The sequence below is a fragment of the Cavia porcellus genome, unplaced genomic scaffold (assembly GCF_034190915.1).
Source record: "Cavia porcellus strain 051 isolate PalLab524CR breed Dunkin Hartley unplaced genomic scaffold, mCavPor4.1 scaffold_24, whole genome shotgun sequence".
Classification (NCBI taxonomy): Eukaryota; Metazoa; Chordata; class Mammalia; order Rodentia; family Caviidae; genus Cavia; species Cavia porcellus.
The window spans coordinates 43,466,573-43,483,812 of NW_026947507.1; the positions used below are offsets into that span (position 1 = coordinate 43,466,573).

General features: G+C 45.4%; 1 protein-coding gene across 8 annotated transcripts in view; it reads right to left on the minus strand.

Moving 5' to 3' along the window:
• The window catches only part of Extl3 (exostosin like glycosyltransferase 3), a 93,138-nt gene that overhangs the window by 38,199 nt on the left and 37,699 nt on the right, over positions 1-17,240 (minus strand). For 6 of the 8 annotated variants that reach the window (XM_013143405.3, XM_013143404.3, XM_063234520.1 and 3 more), the window contains one exon: positions 16,874-17,038. The gene's annotated coding sequence lies outside the window, so the exon portion shown is untranslated. Of the gene's footprint in view, positions 1-4,153; positions 4,294-16,873; positions 17,039-17,240 lie in introns of those variants that run through there. The other 2 variants (XM_003479390.5, XM_063234523.1) reach the window with 2 other exon arrangements.

Sequence of the window (17,240 nt, forward strand, 5' to 3'; positions counted from 1 at the left end):
ATATTTTACAACTTCAGAAATAAAGGAAGTTGTGCTGGGAGGAGTAATTCAGATTGAGAGGAAATCCAAGATACAAGAAAAACTTTATCAGTCTGGAATTTCTATAGAGGAAATTTAATAGAGATAAAGACAGAGTTCAGCACTGAGCTCTCAAAATGACATGGAAATGATTGAGCTAAACAGTAGCACAGCACACACAAGGCTGTGATTTCAGTGAGTCCAGTATATACAACTGCTGAGGCAAAAAACCTACCAATTTTTGTTTTGCTTTTATTGAATGCTAAGGGGAGTGTGGGAAAGGAATGAAGGTGACCGTCCGCCAGCATCATAGATGGCATCCTGTACTGCTCGGAGAGCCCCACTCCAAGAGGGCCATTAGCACAATAAATGAGGGCAAAGGCCTCCGAAGCTGGCAACCAGACTTAAACCTGTAAAATCAGAAACCACTGATGAAAAAAAGAGTATTTAGTCCAGGGAACAGAGGACCAATGAAAGGATGGCAATCTCGATGACTATGGAAGCCCCAAAGAGTCAAGTAAATGAGGGAAGTTGACTGATAGGGACCTGGCAAAATGAAGAGTCTATTTAATGCCTAAGGGAGATTACTGGCACCAGAAATATATGCTATGCCTCCACAAATCTTCAAAATCTGAAGAACTGCCGCAGGGAACAGGAATACATTTGTTCTATATGGCCCTAAAGAACATTTTTAGGGAGGCTAACCACACCTCAATCTAAAGAAAAGTCTCCCAGAATCCAGAGCACATATTGAAATGGGCTGCCAAAAGGTGGTGACATCACTAAGAATTCACATGGAAAGCCAGCTGTGGTGACACATGCTGTAATTCCAGCACTTGGGAGGCTGAAGCAAGAGGATCACTACAAGTTCAGGGTCAGCCTTGAACTACATGGTGAGCCCATGTGCCAAAAAAGAAAAAAAATTTACATGGGGACAGGACAGTAAATATTACTGACCAGTTCAAGAATTCTGTCACTTTCTACTTTGGTCAAATAACCAAATTCAGTTCTCTTTCCTATTTCCTCTTGAAAAAAAGAAATATGTTAATGTTTATCCTCCCATCTCTCAGTACTTTAAAGATCAAAATCTGTGTAAGAAAAAATGTGGCATGAAGAAGATACCACATTGCTAGAGTGCCTGCCTAGCACTCATGAAGCCGTGGGTTCAATCCCCAGCATCCAAAAAGAGAGAGGAGGGGAACAAGAGGGGGGAACAGAATGACAAACAACTTAAACAGCCATTCTTGTAATCTACTGTTATAATACTGTATGTTTGTGTGTCTCACCATTCCTATGTTAAGAAAAGATTACAACCTATTTCATTTTTTTTATTTTTTCCTTCCTCAAGATGTTGGAGAAAAGGGTTAAAATGATGACAATGTGACAGACCAAGATAACAGTGAAAATGTCAATGAAGCAAACAACCGCAACATTAATCATTACTATCACGCACTAGCCTAAAACTTATCAGACCCAGTCAAACGGAAGAAAAAGTATTGGGGGTGAGGGGGTGCTGTGATACTCTAGGGCAGGCTCGGGTAAGCTCCAGTGACTGCCTGGCTGTCTAAGCAGAGCTGCCCTGGAGTGCAGTCTCCTCACTCACTTGATTGGGACTACATGGAGCTTTACTGCATAAGTGAAGTTAGGTTCCCTATGACACAGACACTGCTTTCACTATGGCTCCATCCTGGGACCCAAGTTTGGACACCTCTGAGCAGTACTCTGTACCATACACCCCAACCTAACCACAGAAGATGCTTGTTACTCTATCAGTCTCCAAATTCCTCTTCTTCTTGCAACATTACATGCTTTAAAATCCTGCTTCTCTTCAACCTAATAAGATCACCCAAGACACCTGGCAGGCTGAAATCGTAAAGGTGCCTTGGACTGGTTGACACAGGAAACAGTCAAAGGTGCCCATAGGTACGCACACCTCTCCCCATTGAGAACTCACTGCCACCTCCCTGAGGTTTGCAATTTTCATGGAACCTTTCTCTCCTTGTCTAAGGCAGGTTTAGCTGCCTTGTCATCCCAAGCTTTCCAAAGAAAGTTACCAAAAATTAGGAGGAAAAAAAAAAAGGAAAGAAATACATTAAGAGAAATTCTTTGAGCCAAGAGCTTCATTTGGAGCAGAAATCAGTAGGCTGTTCCAAGCTTGATGAAAGGTCCCTGCTTCAGACTGTAGTGGGAACTAGGCAGACACCCACAGCCTGACTTCTCTCCTGGCTCTGCCTAGGGCAATACTGACAACCACTCTCCGGAAGGCAGGTCACCAATCACAGCTGCACAGGGACAGCTGCCATCGCCTCCCCCATCCCACCCTTCAATGCCACTCACCCCACAGCTAGCCTCATATCCTGAGGACATGGCCTTCTCTATCGCCAGACTCTTGTGAGGGCTTCAAACCCTGTCAGATCATCGCCCTCTCCTGGAAAATTCATTTCCCTTTCTAGCTTGTTCAATCAGTCTTTACTCACAGGTGAGAGCTCTCAGAACTAGGCCAGTATGGTGGTGCCTGCCTATAGTCCCAGCACTGGGGAGGCTGAGGCAGAAGGATGAGTGCAAGTTCAAGACCAGCCTGGGCTACAAGGTGAGTTCAAGGCCAGCCTCAACTGAATAGTGAGACCCTATCTAAAAAAAAAAAAAAAACTTCTCAGACCTAAATCCTAAGACAGTCTAACTACACACCAAATATACTGAATATAGTTTTTGCCCCCAGAAAACTGAGATGAGGGAAGAAAGACCAAGCTTGTTAGGCATTCTGTTAAGTAAGTTCCTCTCATCTCAATTAAATACGTGTTATTAAATACGTGTTTCAAAAACGTTAAAAGGCCACACACAATTCTAGTCCTCTTCCAGAAAACATTCAAGCTAGCTTCTTACAGTGGTATTTACTCCCCAGGCTACCTACAGGCAAGGGATCAGGAAATTCCCACAGGATGAGGTATTTTTAACACGCCAGAAAGAGTTTAGGCACAGAGCCGTAAGGCAGCTGAGGATACCTATCTGTGCTCAGGATTGTCACTGCCTCACGCTTTACTGGCTGTCCCAGCTGCGGACAGTTACACAGCAGTCCCTAGACCAGAGGGCAAGACGAGCTGATGGACGACACGCGGAGAAGTGCAGGCAGCCTGCAGGACTGCCACACGATAGGATTTTTAAAAAAGAAAGAAAAAGAACTCGCCCCATCTCCCTGGGGTGCGAGGAGGAATCCGGCCTTCAAAAGCGAAGCTACTTAAATTGGAAGAATGACAGGACTAACCGGAGAGAAGAAATGCTAAACATACCTCTTAAATAAATAACATATGGGAAAGAAAATACGGACCCGTGGTGTTCCGCGTTTCCTCCTCCACCAAAGGAGCCGGACCAAGAGGACCTGATGAAGCCTTCAGAACGTTTAAAATAAAATTAAAACAAACAAGTAACAGTCCTGGCTGCGGGGAGGAATCCTACCAAATTCTGGTCTGCTAAGGGCCATAGGGAGCTGAGAAGGAGCTAAAAGTGGGCACGAAAGAAAGCAGCACGCTGGTCCCGGCTTGCGCCCAAGGGCTCCGGCCTAGGACCCTGGCCTTGCACCGCTGGGGTGCGGACGGCACCCTGTAGCCCCTCTCCCAAGGCTCAGAAACACCGAGCAGCAGCACCTGGACCCCTAGACAGGAAGTGGATCTCGGAGAGAAAAGGCGAGCTCAGGAAGGCGAGCCCGGGGAAGGGTGGCTGCAGGCGGCCGTGCGTGGAGCAGCCGGACGGAGGTGGGAGTGTGCACGGGGAAACGGGGGGCCGAACAAATGTCGCGACAAGAGATGCTCTCCGGGAGCAGCCCCAGCGCCGCAGCACAGGAGAGCAGGGCGGGGGGGTGCTGAGGGAGCTCCGACGCGGGCGACCGATGCAGAGCCCCCCGGACGGGCGGAGGTGCGTCCCGGGCCGGGGCTGGGGCCAGCGCCGGTGCTCCCCATCCGGCCGAGGCCTCGCGTCTTGGGCCAGGTCCCAGCGACAAGGAGCAGGCCTACTCGGCTCCGCAGCCGCCGCCGCAGCCGCGTCCTTCCCGGCCCAGCTGCTGCCCGCCGCTCACGCCCTCCGCTGACCCTCCCGGACCGGGTCCCCGCTCCTCAAGCTCCCGCGCCGTCCGGAGCCCTACCGGCTTCCAGTTCAGGGACCAGCTGCCGCTGCTGCCGCTCCGCTGCCGCTGCTACTGCCACTGCCGCCGCTGCCGCTCCCGCCGCCGCCGCCGCCGCCTGCGCGAAACTCGGCTTCCCAGAAGCCGCTCTGGCAGCCGGCCGCGCGCCTCCCAGGCCGCGCCGGATCTGTCGCTCCCCCTGCCGGCAGACAGCCATTTCCGACAGGCGACTGCGGAACTTGCCGAAGTGCGCCAGGCCGGAAATGGCCGAAGCAGTGTGGGCGAGCCCGCGGGAGGGGGCGGGAACGTTCGGGGCTTTGCCGACTGCGCCCGAAGGCCGCTGCAGGGCTCTTGGGGTCGAAGCCGCAGGGCTAGCGCGGGGGATTGTGGGAGGCGCGGGGCTGTGCGGGAGGGAGGGAGACCTTGGGGCGGGGAGGGGGGGGTCCTGCAAGTAACACTGCCCACTCACCAGGCTCAAGAAACCCCATCCGCGAAGTCGAAGAGAATAGACCGTGCTGGACAGCTGTAGAAGCAGGGCTTAAGCAGGGTCGCAGGGGGCCTTGATCCAGCTGGGAGACGTTGAAGTCACCCCGCCCCAGTCTAAAAATAAACCCACCCCGGAAGCGACCCTTACTAAAAGTGGCTGCAGTTTTGAAAACGGCGGGCCTGGATAATCCCGGGACTTTACAAAAAAAAAAATAAATAAATAAATAAAACAGGATAATAAGCTGCGTGGCTTAAAGGATAAAAAGGCCACCGTTAAAATTCCTAAGAGCCAACCCCTCTGAACCCAAAAGTGCACATCTGCTAACCCCAAGGAACTCATCACTGTTTTTGTCCACGGTTGGACCCAGGGACCCCCTCAGATGACAGGAGCAAGGGGTTGGAGTAGACAGGAGGGCAGTTTACCAGTCCTGAAGGAGACCTGCGCACGACTGTTAATTTAGGATTGAGTTATAACCATCTTTTAAAATGTACAAGTGCAGGATAATCTAAGATCAAATTTACTTCAACGTGTTTTTTGTTTTTTCCAGAAGTTTTAATCCCTAAAGGACAGAGTTTCCTCCCCAGGAAGCCCCAGACACAAAGCCAGGTTGGCTAAGGTCCCTGTGCTTGGGTGGTCTGGTACTTTAGGAGGACTGCACCCCAGAGAGCTCCACAGCTTCCGACCCATGGCCCTGTTGGCCCAGAGTTTAACCAGGAGACTGAGAAAACAAGGAAAGTTGGCTGCCTTCCCACGGGGGACAGTTTGGGTTAAGGCTTCCATTTACAAAACAAAAGTGCTAGCAACCTGCCTCCCAGAGCACCCGCCTCAGCTCTCCCAGATCAGCCCTTTTTTTGTCGAAGAACTTTTTTTCCTTTCCTGACATCTGGTTACTCTGCCCTCTCCTATTCTAGCCTCTTGCCTTTGTTACTATAAATAAACATACCCTTTGTAAGTACAGCCATCCTTGTATATGTACAAAAACACCACTTTTACCGGGTTTTGTTTTGGTTTGTTTTTTGAGGAGAGCCAGACCTGTAAAGCAAACTTTACAAACCAAAGAAGCAATCCAAAAAAATGAAAATGGGAAAACCGATCCACACAATATGAATCAGTTTTTCTTTATCTCTTCTCAAGAGAGCCCCTACCCTGACTGAGCATCTGCTTGGCTGGCCTCCAGCGAAATGTGGCAGCAGCAGGCAGGAGCCTGGCAGTGTAGGAGGAGACCTGACAGAGCCAGGGAAGAATTTCCAGGTGTTGGTTCACCTCCACACTGGCTGGACATGCAGATACCTGCTCCCTAGGGGAGTCAGTCATCTTAAGCAGAAAGCAACTTAACACATCACTGCCCTTAAGGCCGACTTACTTGATTTTAACAAAAACCTAGCGTCACAAAGAAATGGATATTTACCAGAAACTTGGAAGAGCCATAACTTCACTGTCTTTTTGCTGCTTCAACCTGCGGCCAGGCATCACTTCTACCTGCAACAGATCCCTTGCTCCAGTCCTGGTTTTCCTGTGGGCCTCTAGATAGCATCACAGCTCCATCATCCTATTACTGCATATTTTATGAATACTTAATTGTCAGGCAATAAGCTACACCCTTTATATGCACAGTCTTATTTTAATCTTCCTGGGAGGTATCCATCTTTAGACAGGGAACTGAAACTTTGAAGAAGCTACATGAATTGGGGCCCACGACCACAATTTTTGGTGCAGAGTGCAGATGGGTTCAAAGTTTCCTCTAAATTCCATCATTTTTGTTGTTGTTGTACTGCGGGTTAAACCCAGGGCCTTTTTTCTTTTTCTTTTTCTTTTTTTTTTTTTTTTTTTGGTCTTTTTCCTTTTTATCAGTACCAGGGATCGAACTCACGACTGCCTGCTTGGAAGGGCCTTTGCACTGAGCTATATCCCCAATCTTTTTAAAAACTTTGAGCCAGAGTCTGACTAAATTGCCCAGGCTTGGGGCTGTGGATTTAGCTCAGCAGCATAAGCGCCTGCTTTGCAAGCAGGCAGTCGTGAGTTCGACCCCTGGTACCGGTAAACGAAAAAGACAAAATAAGTAAATAAATAAATAAATTGCCCAGGCTGGGCTTGAATTTGCCAACTTTTGCCTCAACTTTCCTGGGTGCTGGGATTACAGGCATGCACCACCACATCTGGCTTCTTTATTCTCTTTACTTTTTTTAAGCACTGAGGATTAAACCCAAATCTTCATGCATACTAGGAAAATGCTTTACCACTGAGCTACACACCCAGCCCTTTTTATTTTGAGGCAGGTCTCACTATGTTGACAAGGCTGGCTTCTGATTTGCCATCCTGCTGCTTAAGGCTCCCAGGTAGCTGGCTCCCAGGTAATGCTACCACCTCTGGTTGTATTTGCAAGTTCTTGATCAGTCATCTAATAATCTCACCTGGATGTTAAACTCAGTGTGTCACACTGCACCTTTACTGTCCATGAATGTCCTTGTTTATGTTTCCAGTATCTTCCCTAACTGAAAATCTAAACTGGCATCACTTCTGCCCTCTCTCTTTATACCCATTCAGTCAGTTTCCAAGAGTTAAAGCCTTGGCCTTCTGGTCTCTCCCATCCATCTTCTGCAGTCCCACACCTGCTTCACTGCCTCCTCATCTGGACTGCTGCATCAGCACCAAAGTTCCTGGTTTGAAAAGATGATCATATTCACAGTATTTCTCCTTAAGAAAAAAGCTACTGCAACAGGACACACAATGAAGCTAGTGTCCACTGACTGTACCATATTTGGAAGTGTTATGGCATTTATTTTGCTATTTTTAATTTTGGAATTTAATTGAAGTTGTTTGGCTGGGGATTTAGCTCAGTGGTGTAAGCAACTGCCTGGCAAGTGTGAGGTCATGAGTTTGATCCCTGGTACCAAAAAAAAACTAAAATGAAGTTTGACAGTCAGAGGTAGAGATCTTTATCGGCACTAAGAAATTCAGGAAGAGTGGGATCTGCTGTATGTTTGGCTTGTAACAGCAGGAACCCGTGAGTCTTCTCTCCATGTAATCATAGGAGCCCAGCATCGAGTCTCCAGTCTCTTTTCTTTCCACTAATTTTAAATCTGTAGCAGACAGACATGATTGACCCAGCTTGGGTCACATGCCCTAGATCAGTCAATTATGGCGAAGCAGCAGGTCACCCAAGACTAAACATGACTACTGGGAGCCTTGCCTATAAAAGGGGCTTATTCCCAGAAGAGAGAAGAAAATAGAGCCCACATACAGAGGAAGCAAATAAATCCAGGAGAGACAGAGGAAGAACCCTCAGAGGATTTCAATGCTTGTTATGGTTTAGATCTAAAATGTCCCCGCTGAAAGCTCACATGTTGAGAGGCAGTGCTTTTGGAAGGTGGTTGGATCATGAGGGCACTAACTTCATTAGTGGGTCCTAATTTGATGGCATTACTGCGAGTTAATGAAAATATGAAGCAGGGCCTACTTAAAAGGAGTGGAACATGGGGGTGTGACCGTGGGGACTATATCTGGTCCCCAGCTCCTTTCCTTGGGGCTCTCACCCTCTCTGTTCCTCCTCCCAGGGAATAAACAGTTTTGCTCCATCATAACTTTCCATCTTGACATCTGAACCTCAACACAGACCTAGAAGCAACAGAACCAACTGACCATGGACTGAACTGTCTGAATCCACAAGTTAAATAAAACCTTCCTTAAATTCTTTTCCTTGGGTAGTTTGGCAAAAAATGGACTAACACAGCTCTGGTCTCCATATGCCCTGCTGTCATCAGATGTCCACGAGGTTGCATATGGAGCCTTATTGTAAAATATATCCTTTGTAAAAAACACTATTTAAGCTGACATGGATAGTTGTCTATTCCTGACAACCAAACATGCCTTGACTAAAGTTCTAATACTCTTCCCTGAAAAAGACTGAGTTGTTATTGTGTGCCAGACACTGCTGTGGACACGCATCATATGCTATGACTTAACCTAAAATGCTGCCCCCTTCTGCTGTCTCACGTGTCTGGAAGGTAATTAGATCATGGGGCGCTGTTCTCATCCATGGACCCAACCATTGATGAACTCAGTAGCTGAATGTACTGCGGGCCTGGTTGGAGATGGGTCATGGGCACAGGGCTGATCTGGAAAAGTGCTTCTTGACACCAGCTCCTTCCTTCTCTTTTTGCTTCCAAGACACTATGACTTGAGCAGCTTTATATCCACCAGGCTCCTCTGCCATCTGTTTCTGCTTTGGAGTCAGCTGCCCATGGACTGAAACACTGAGCCAAAATAAACATCTCTCCTTTAGCTTATGGATATTGGGTATTTTGTCCCAGTGATAGGAAAGTGATTGTGGCATCATATTATCTCAGGTAGTCCTTTAACAGCACTACCATGGTTATTTCCACATCACAGATGAGGAAACTGAAACCCAGAGAGGTTAGGTAACTTGCTCCAATCTCCCCTGCTAAGTGGCGGGGTCAGGATTTTGACCCCTGCAGTCTGACTCCAAGAGAGCCTGAAACATTAACAACTGTGCAATATACTATAGTTAAGAAAAATATTAATAGCTCTATGAATTGCATGCTGCATTTATGGATTTGATTAAAACATCAGATTTGCTCAATGAGTTCAAATGTAGAAATGATACAAAAGACTGTCTAGAGAAACTGATAAGCATTTAAGTTTTTCACAAGGGGTATGGTTTGAGTTGTAAGTGTTAGAGAAATATAAATGCAAGGTATAGCAAAATTGTACTAAATAAAACTGTTCTTTGGGAAATTATTTTATAGATTTCAAGGGGGAACATAGCTCTTTGCAGGAGGAGGTTCTCATTGATTATTTTTCCTAAAATCTTTAAAATACAGCAAAGGCCAGGGATAGTGGCATATGCCTGTAGTCCCAGCACTTGGGAAGCTGAGGCAGGAGAATTGCAACAAGTTTGAGGCCAGCCTAAACTATACAGCGAGACCCTGTCTCAAAAAATAAAATAAAATACAGCAGAACAGGATTTTAGTCCTATGCAAGGTGAACTTGATGACAGAAGTTCCTCAGTCTTAGTGAGGCAGGCACCAGTGGTCACCTTGCATGATAAGAGCTGCCAGGTGCAAAAGCCACTCAGCAGAGCTTCCAGATCAACCACAAAAGAAGCCATTGGTGACCCCCAGGCAACCTTCAAAAGGTCTGATTCAGGAATTATCACTGAATTTAATCAGATAAGAACTTGTCCAATCTGTAATGCTTTGATTTCAACAGAAAGTGCTTATCACCACTATTGGGAGATCTTTTCTATATACAATGTATTCAGCAATTTTGTGGCTTATAATTAGAACAGTGAGTGACAATGTCTAGACTGGGGACTAGGAGTGCTCTTCTCTTCAGGTGATCTGTGCCAAAAGAGACAAAAAGGTCATCTTTTGAGGTTGCAGGGACAGCACTTACTACCTGCTACAGGGTTCACCCTTAAAGTCCTGGCTTGGATGTTACCTTTTTTTGGTAGCTTTCTTTTGTTTGGCAAAAGGTTAGACCAGTTTGGTTGGTTCCCGAGAATTTGTGGTAAGAACATTCAGTTAACTCCAGTTCTAAGACAAAGCATAATTTATTGTCAAAAAAGCACGTATGAGCTGGGTGTGGTGGTGCATACCTGTAATCCCAGCTCTCAGGAAGGCTAAGGAAGAAGACTGAGTTCAAGGCCACCCTGGACGACATAGTAAGACCCTGTCTCAATCAATCAATCAATAGATAAATGTGGGCTGGGGGATCTAGCTCAGAGGAAGCCCTGATGCCAACCACTGAATAAAAAAATTAAATTAGCTATTACCAACAGTGGCTATCAAAATGCCACCAGCACTTTCTGAGCTTGATGCTAGAAATTCTATATAATGATACAAATGCTCCTCCAAGGAAAACATAAAGGCCCCCAACATTTCTGTTGAATTATATCAGTGAGTAGCAAAATGTGCTGATTTAGACACAACATGGTTGGATTGTTTGGAGGATTTAGTGCCACAGCATAAGCCAGAGAAAGAACCAGAGAAAGAAGTAACAGTGAGGCAGTATATCGATGCCCGAGGCCCAGTGTCACACTTTATATGCAGTCATGTGACTCCAGGAGTGTCCTTACACCAAAAAAGTTATCCACAGATTCAAAAAAATCTGGCTTTCTCTTTAAAATGCCTTGTCTGAATGAGCCATCCAATTGCAAAATACCACAAAAGTTCTTTAACATCGGTTAACTTCTTAGCTAACCAATTTGGCTGTAAAATCAAAATGGAAAGCACAATCTTCGAAAGTGATCTTTCAAAATATATATAAGGTAGCTGGGCCTAATAGTGCATGCTTGTGATAACAGCACTCTGAGAGGGGAGGTTAGGGTTGCAGGTTGAAGCCCAGCCTAGGCAATGTAAGACCATCTCATGATAAAAAACAAATAGGGCTGGGGATACAGCTCAGTGCAGAGGCCCTGGGTTCAATCCCCAGTATCATACATACACACATGTACATGCACACACACACACATACACACATACAAAAAGGCTGCTCATACATGGAATATATTAAGCAATCATGAAAACTCTGTAAAAGTTCAAGAATCACAAGAACCACTTGTCTTTTTTTTCTGTATATATATTTTTATGTTTTTTAAAGAGAATAAAACCAAGCAAAATAAAACAGAACAAAGGCAATCAGAACAAACCAGTGTAAGTGACACAGGACTTTAAAACAATATAAAATCCACAATGGTTACCATAATGCCTCTTGTTGTCTTCAAAACAGCTGTAGATACCTTCAGACATACTAAAAATCAAATAAAACAACAGAATAAAAATGAAACAATGAATGCAATAAAGGACTTCAAGACAATAGTAAATCTAAAACTGCTACCATAATATATATTATTATCTTTGAAATAGCTGCCCATGCCATCAGATATAACAAAAATCAAACAAAATAAAGCAGAATTAAGCCCAACCCAACAAAACAATGAAAATGATACAGGACTTCAAAACAAGACAATAGGGAATCAACAACAGCTACCTTCACAAGGAGATCCACCAAACACCACAAGCATCAAATTGCAATTCACCTCAAAGTGTTTTATGTGTGTGTAACTGTGCTGGAATGGTGGTTTATCTTTTTTATTTCATATTTAATTAGCTCAAATAATAAGCATCTAAATATTAGTAGGAACACAAATAATAGTTTAAATAAACGTATTTGCCAGCTCTGCAACTAGCAGCCATGGCCATACTTCTGTAAAATTTCTATCTCTACGTATCAAACACTTCATTTCCTTCATGTACTTGGAACAGACTACAATGATTCTCAGTCATTTTGAAAGGTACTAGCACATCCCAGGGTCTAGCTGAGGAGATGCTTTGCTTTGCTTTGTTTTTGTTGTTTTGTTTTCTTTAGCTGAGTGGTTCTGCGTAACAGTTTGTGGCCCAAGACAGGATTAAGTTCCCATCAGCCCACTATTACCTGAGAAAAACAAAGACCAGCTAATGAGTTGGTTTTTGGTCTTTTTTTTACTGGAGATTGAACCCAGGACTTCACATGTGCTAAGCAAGCATTCTATCGCTGAGCTACATCCCCATTCCTGTTTGTTTGTTTGTTTGTTTTTGTCAGTCCTGGGGGTAATATTGAGGTCCTTGCCCTAAGCTATAGTCCTTCACCTTTTTCTGTTTTTGAGACAGGGTCTTGAGAAGTCACTAAATTGCTCAGGCTGGGCTTGAATTTACAATCCTCTCCCCTCAGTCGCCAGAGCGCTGGGATAAGTGTGGGCCACACCTGGCAAAAAATACCTTTTATTCTGAAACAATGTCCTTTTCTCTTTCTTGCCTGACACAATACTGAAACATACTTACATTGATTCCCTTGCTCTGGTAAATTTTTTACTGGTCCATTAAATCTAAGAGTAGGATAATTGCTAATCTGTCAAAATGTTATGATTTACATCGAAAATGTCCCCAAAGGGTTCATGTATTTAAAGGCTGAGCGTCTAGAAAGTGATGGGATCATTAAGGCTCAAACTTCAATCAGTCAATGAGTCCACCGGTAAGATAATAATTTAATGGCATTATTAAGAGGTAAAGGAAACAGAAGGTGGGGTCCAGTTGAAGGCAGTGAATAGTGAGGTGTGACCTTTATCTGATCCCCTTCCCTTGCTGCTTGTCTTTTGCTCTTTCTCTCCTGGTCACTATGAAGTGAGTAGCTTTCCTCTGCCACACTCTTTTACTTCACCACACGCCTAAAAGCAATGGAGCCAGGCACCATAGACTGAAGCCTCGGAAGCCGTGAGCCAAGTTAAACTTTTCCTTCTTTAAGTCGTTTGGGTCAGGTATTTGTTACAGAAACTGAAAGCAAACTAACACACCACCTATATTACTCTGTGGCATTCTAAGGCATATAGCACCTACTCCTGCCCCCCAAAAAGTCACTGGAAACAATCCTGTGGTAGGCAGCCTCTGTAGCAGCCCCCACTGTCTCTGCATCCTGGTGTGCAAAGCCTTCTGTTGTCTCTGACACACTGTGCCCAACAAAACACACTGAAAGTGACAATATCAACTCCCAAGGTAAAGCGACATAGAGCACTTCAGCTCCATCCTGCTTGCTCTGGCATAGCCAATTACCATATCACGAAAGCACTGTGGGGAGACCCCATGATGAGGAACTGAGGCTTCCTGTGAAGGGCACACCTGTGAGATCAGAAGCAAATCCCCCGGCCCCTGCAAGCCTGCAGATGACTGCAGCCTCATGAAAGATCCCAAGCCAGCGTGACTGATAAACTGTCACTAATCAAGTAAGTGCTCTTTCGCTCAATTCAGACAGAAATAATGAATTGGCAAAGTGTAGCTCTGCTAGTGGCCCTGACACCAGTTAAGCCAGACACACTGTTTGACTACCAAGTGCTGGTCTCTGTTGCTGATCTTTGTTGGCACTAATTTCTGGATCTCTGCAGGGCTAAAGGCTCCTAGTATTTATTGTTGTTGTTTTTAGTCTACACTCTATCCAGGCTATCTAGCCACTAGCCAGGCTAAGATTCCCAAGCAGATGTACAGGGCCTATGGAGTCCACACTACACAAGAAATAAATCTGTGCCTAGATCCCCAACCCCCCAAACAAGTGCATGGTGAAGGCCCAAAGGAGTGAGACAAGTGACATGATCTTTAGGGCTCCAGGGAGACTAAAATCCTCAGCAGAGCTTGTAACTCTGCTAGCTGGCCAGCCCCAGATGACCCCAGGAGACCCGTACTTAATCAGAACAAGCAAGGAGTTGAGTGGAAAATGCGGGAAACCTGAGCAGGATCTTGGGAGAGGTTCAAGGACCCCTCAGAGCAACAGACGATGTTAATTAAGGGAAACTATCCAGGTGGCCTCAGCTGTGGCTTATCTTGCCCCTTGAGATGTCTTCTTGTTCTCAGTTCAGCCATGCCCAGGCCACGCCACAGTCCTGCACATGTATTCACTTCGGTGGTGTCAACAAGAGCTAATGTGCAGGCCCAGAGGAATGAGGCTTTATTTGCACAGGGAGGTCAGCGCAGCCTTAGGAGCCCTCCTAGACCAATCCAAGGAATATGAGGAGAGTGCTTCTTATGTCACCACTGAGGCCTGTGGTTGATCTGAATTTGGGTCTGCTGATTGGTCCAAACTGGTGTAACTCACACTTCCCAATTCAAGCCCACTGACTTCTGTAAATACAATTCTATGATTCAGTTTACTTCTGAGCCTGATGTGGTTAGGGCAGCATCCTCCAGAGCAGGTACAGGCCATTTGGGATAGCTGCAGTTGTCATAGCAACAATTCCTCAGACTGATGGTCCATGCAGGTATTTGATTGACAGCTATCATGTCTCTGTGAACATGGTGGGCTGAAACCTGGGAATCTTCCGGTAGCTAGCTATGACAATCATAGTTTATGGAGGATGGGAAGGCTGGGGTTGTTAATAACAGGCCTGAAACTCTCTTGGATCTCTGCCAGGTTAGGGACAGTGTCTTCATCACTTCAACATCTACTGAGGCAGGAGTGGGGAGGGATGCCAGGACTGAAAGCCAACCTCCACCTTTTTTCAAAATGGCCCAGGGAGCAACCTTGAAGCCACATCAGGGGTGACAGGAAGACACTGAGGAAAGAGGCAAGTCGTCCCAGTCCACCCAACAGGGCCCAACAGGGAGCCACAAGAGGGGCACCTCCTGCCCTACAGAGACTATGGGATGATAAATGTCTAGTTTTTTGTTGTTTGCTTGTTTGCATTTGTCTTTTTAAGACAAGATCATGCTATGCAGTTCAGGCTGGCCTTGAGCTCACTTTGTAATGCAGGTTTGGTCTGGAACTCTCAGGGATCCTCCTGCCTCAGCCTCCTTAGTACCGGCATTCCAGGCATGCACCACCACACCCACCTCAAATGTCTGTATTTTAAACCACCAACATGGAGACAATTTGTTATGGAGCAATGCATCATTAATACAGCTCCCATATCCTATTTCCACACAAGTGGGTATCCCTTGTGCCCCCAAGAGTGCACTGTTGGAGCCCCCTGGCACAGATTGAGGCTTTGCTAGCAGGGAGAAAGGACCGGTGGACCCTGATCCCCATTACTACAACTTTGGTTTACTTTGACTTTTTCCTCCTCCTCTGCTTTTCTATTTTTCGCATATTGACCAAAGTACTTGGCAAACTGAGTGCTCCATCTCTAGCAGCAGAATCAATGCCACAGGTACACAGGCTTCACGAAAGAATCACTCTATGTAAATATGGTATTTTATGAAAACTTAGAAATCTAGTAAATTTCTGTTGACAGAATCTCTAACCCCAGCTGTCCAAATCTTTACTAGTGCCACGCTTGGCTCAGTAGCGGAGTGCATCTCATACGTCACTGAGAAAACAGAAGACAACAGCCATGATCTCTTTTAAATACTTGCTTTTGACTTTTCTAGCTTGAGACATAAATGCATGCACCTTGAGGCCACACCCAAGTGAAATCAGACACACATGTTCAAATGTTGCATGGTTTCTCTGGTGGGAGGAACCGAAAGTGTAAATAAGGACCAAAATATATAATGGATATTGGGAAATAAGAAAATGTTCAAGTGGGGCTGGGGATTTAGCTCAACGGCATAAGCGCCTGCCTTGCAAGCAGGCAGTCGTGAGTTTGATCCCTGGTACCGATAAAAAAGGAAAAAGACAAAAAAAAAAAAAGAAAGAAAGAAAATGTTCAAGTAAGGGGAGCAGGGAGGGGGAAGAGAGAAAGGAAAAGAAGGACAAGGAAAAAAATGGAAGAATGGAAACAAAGCTTTTATAAGTAAAGAGAGAAAGGTGTGTGAGGGAATGGGGAAAAAATGAATCCAGACATATCACGTACAGGTTCAAACTCCCTATGACGAATGTGATCATTACGTCTATCTAAAATGTACCCATAAAATTAAAGTTTGAAAAAATACTTTCTTTCTAACCATAAGCCGATCCGAGGTACTGAGGTAAAACTATACACATTATTTTAGCAGAGGGCAGAGTACCTCCTAGGGATATGAAACATTAGTTAGGGAGCTGCCTTGTTGTGACACTCTTAAGTACGAAAGAAGAGAACAAGAGGAGAACATGGATTAGCACAAAGTTAGGAAAAAAAGATGCCTAAACAGATCTACATTTTAAAAAGTCCAGAAGTGTAGAGCCTGGAATAAGGAGCAAAGATGGGGCTCAAGTCACGGGGGGAAGCTTGTATCTTGGGCACTGTGATATCTATGATCGGACTTTATTCGTGTCGCTAAGGACATAAATCCTCCAACCCAAAGTGCCAACACTTTGTGTGAGTGAACCAGGGAGCAATCAAGGCAAGAAAAAGAGGTGGTGGGTGTGTGTTCTCCACAGGGCCAGCCTGGGACCAAGGACTAGGAACCCGAAGCGGGCTGAATTAGAAGTGAGATGAAGAATTTAAAGGTATCCTAAGGAATCCTAAGGAATCCTAAGAAATGAGGAATCCTAAGAATCCTAAGAAATCCTAAGGAGTCCTAAGGAATCCTAAGAAAATGAGTGTCAAGGAATTCAAAGAATCTTGGATTGAACTTCCCAGGGGACACAGAAAGGGACTCTAAGCCAAGGTACTGAAACCTTCACCAGAATGTTGTTACCTTAGGTGACATCTGGTTACTTAGTGTGGGATTCTCCTTTCATCTGTTCTAGCCTTTGACAAATGGACGTCCTTACTTCCTTTCTAAACCCAGGTGCTCCATTTTTAAAGTGTGATTTAATATCCTTCCTTTAGATGTTGCCCCATTACTTACTGTCTTTCCGGTACCTTTACTGTAGAGCTGGCACTCGCCTCACTCCAGGGATTTTCCTGCCTCTGGTGAGAGACTCATGGCCCAGCTGCCCCATCTTGCAATGTGGGCTTTGAATCCAGAAAGATTTAGATTTGAGTCCTTGTTGGAAGTGTTGTAGAGATCATTCTGGAAAAGGCATAGAAATTGTTAGCCCAGGTCTTTTGAGGCCTCCTTTTGGAACAAGGGTTCCACAGAACTGATACACCCATTTTCTTGCCTTTATTTTAGGTCTCGCTATGAGGTTTAGGCTGGCCTTGAACTGGAGGTCCTCCTGCCTCAGCCTCCCAGAGTGTTGGGATTATAGGCCATGCACTAGCATGTCTGGACT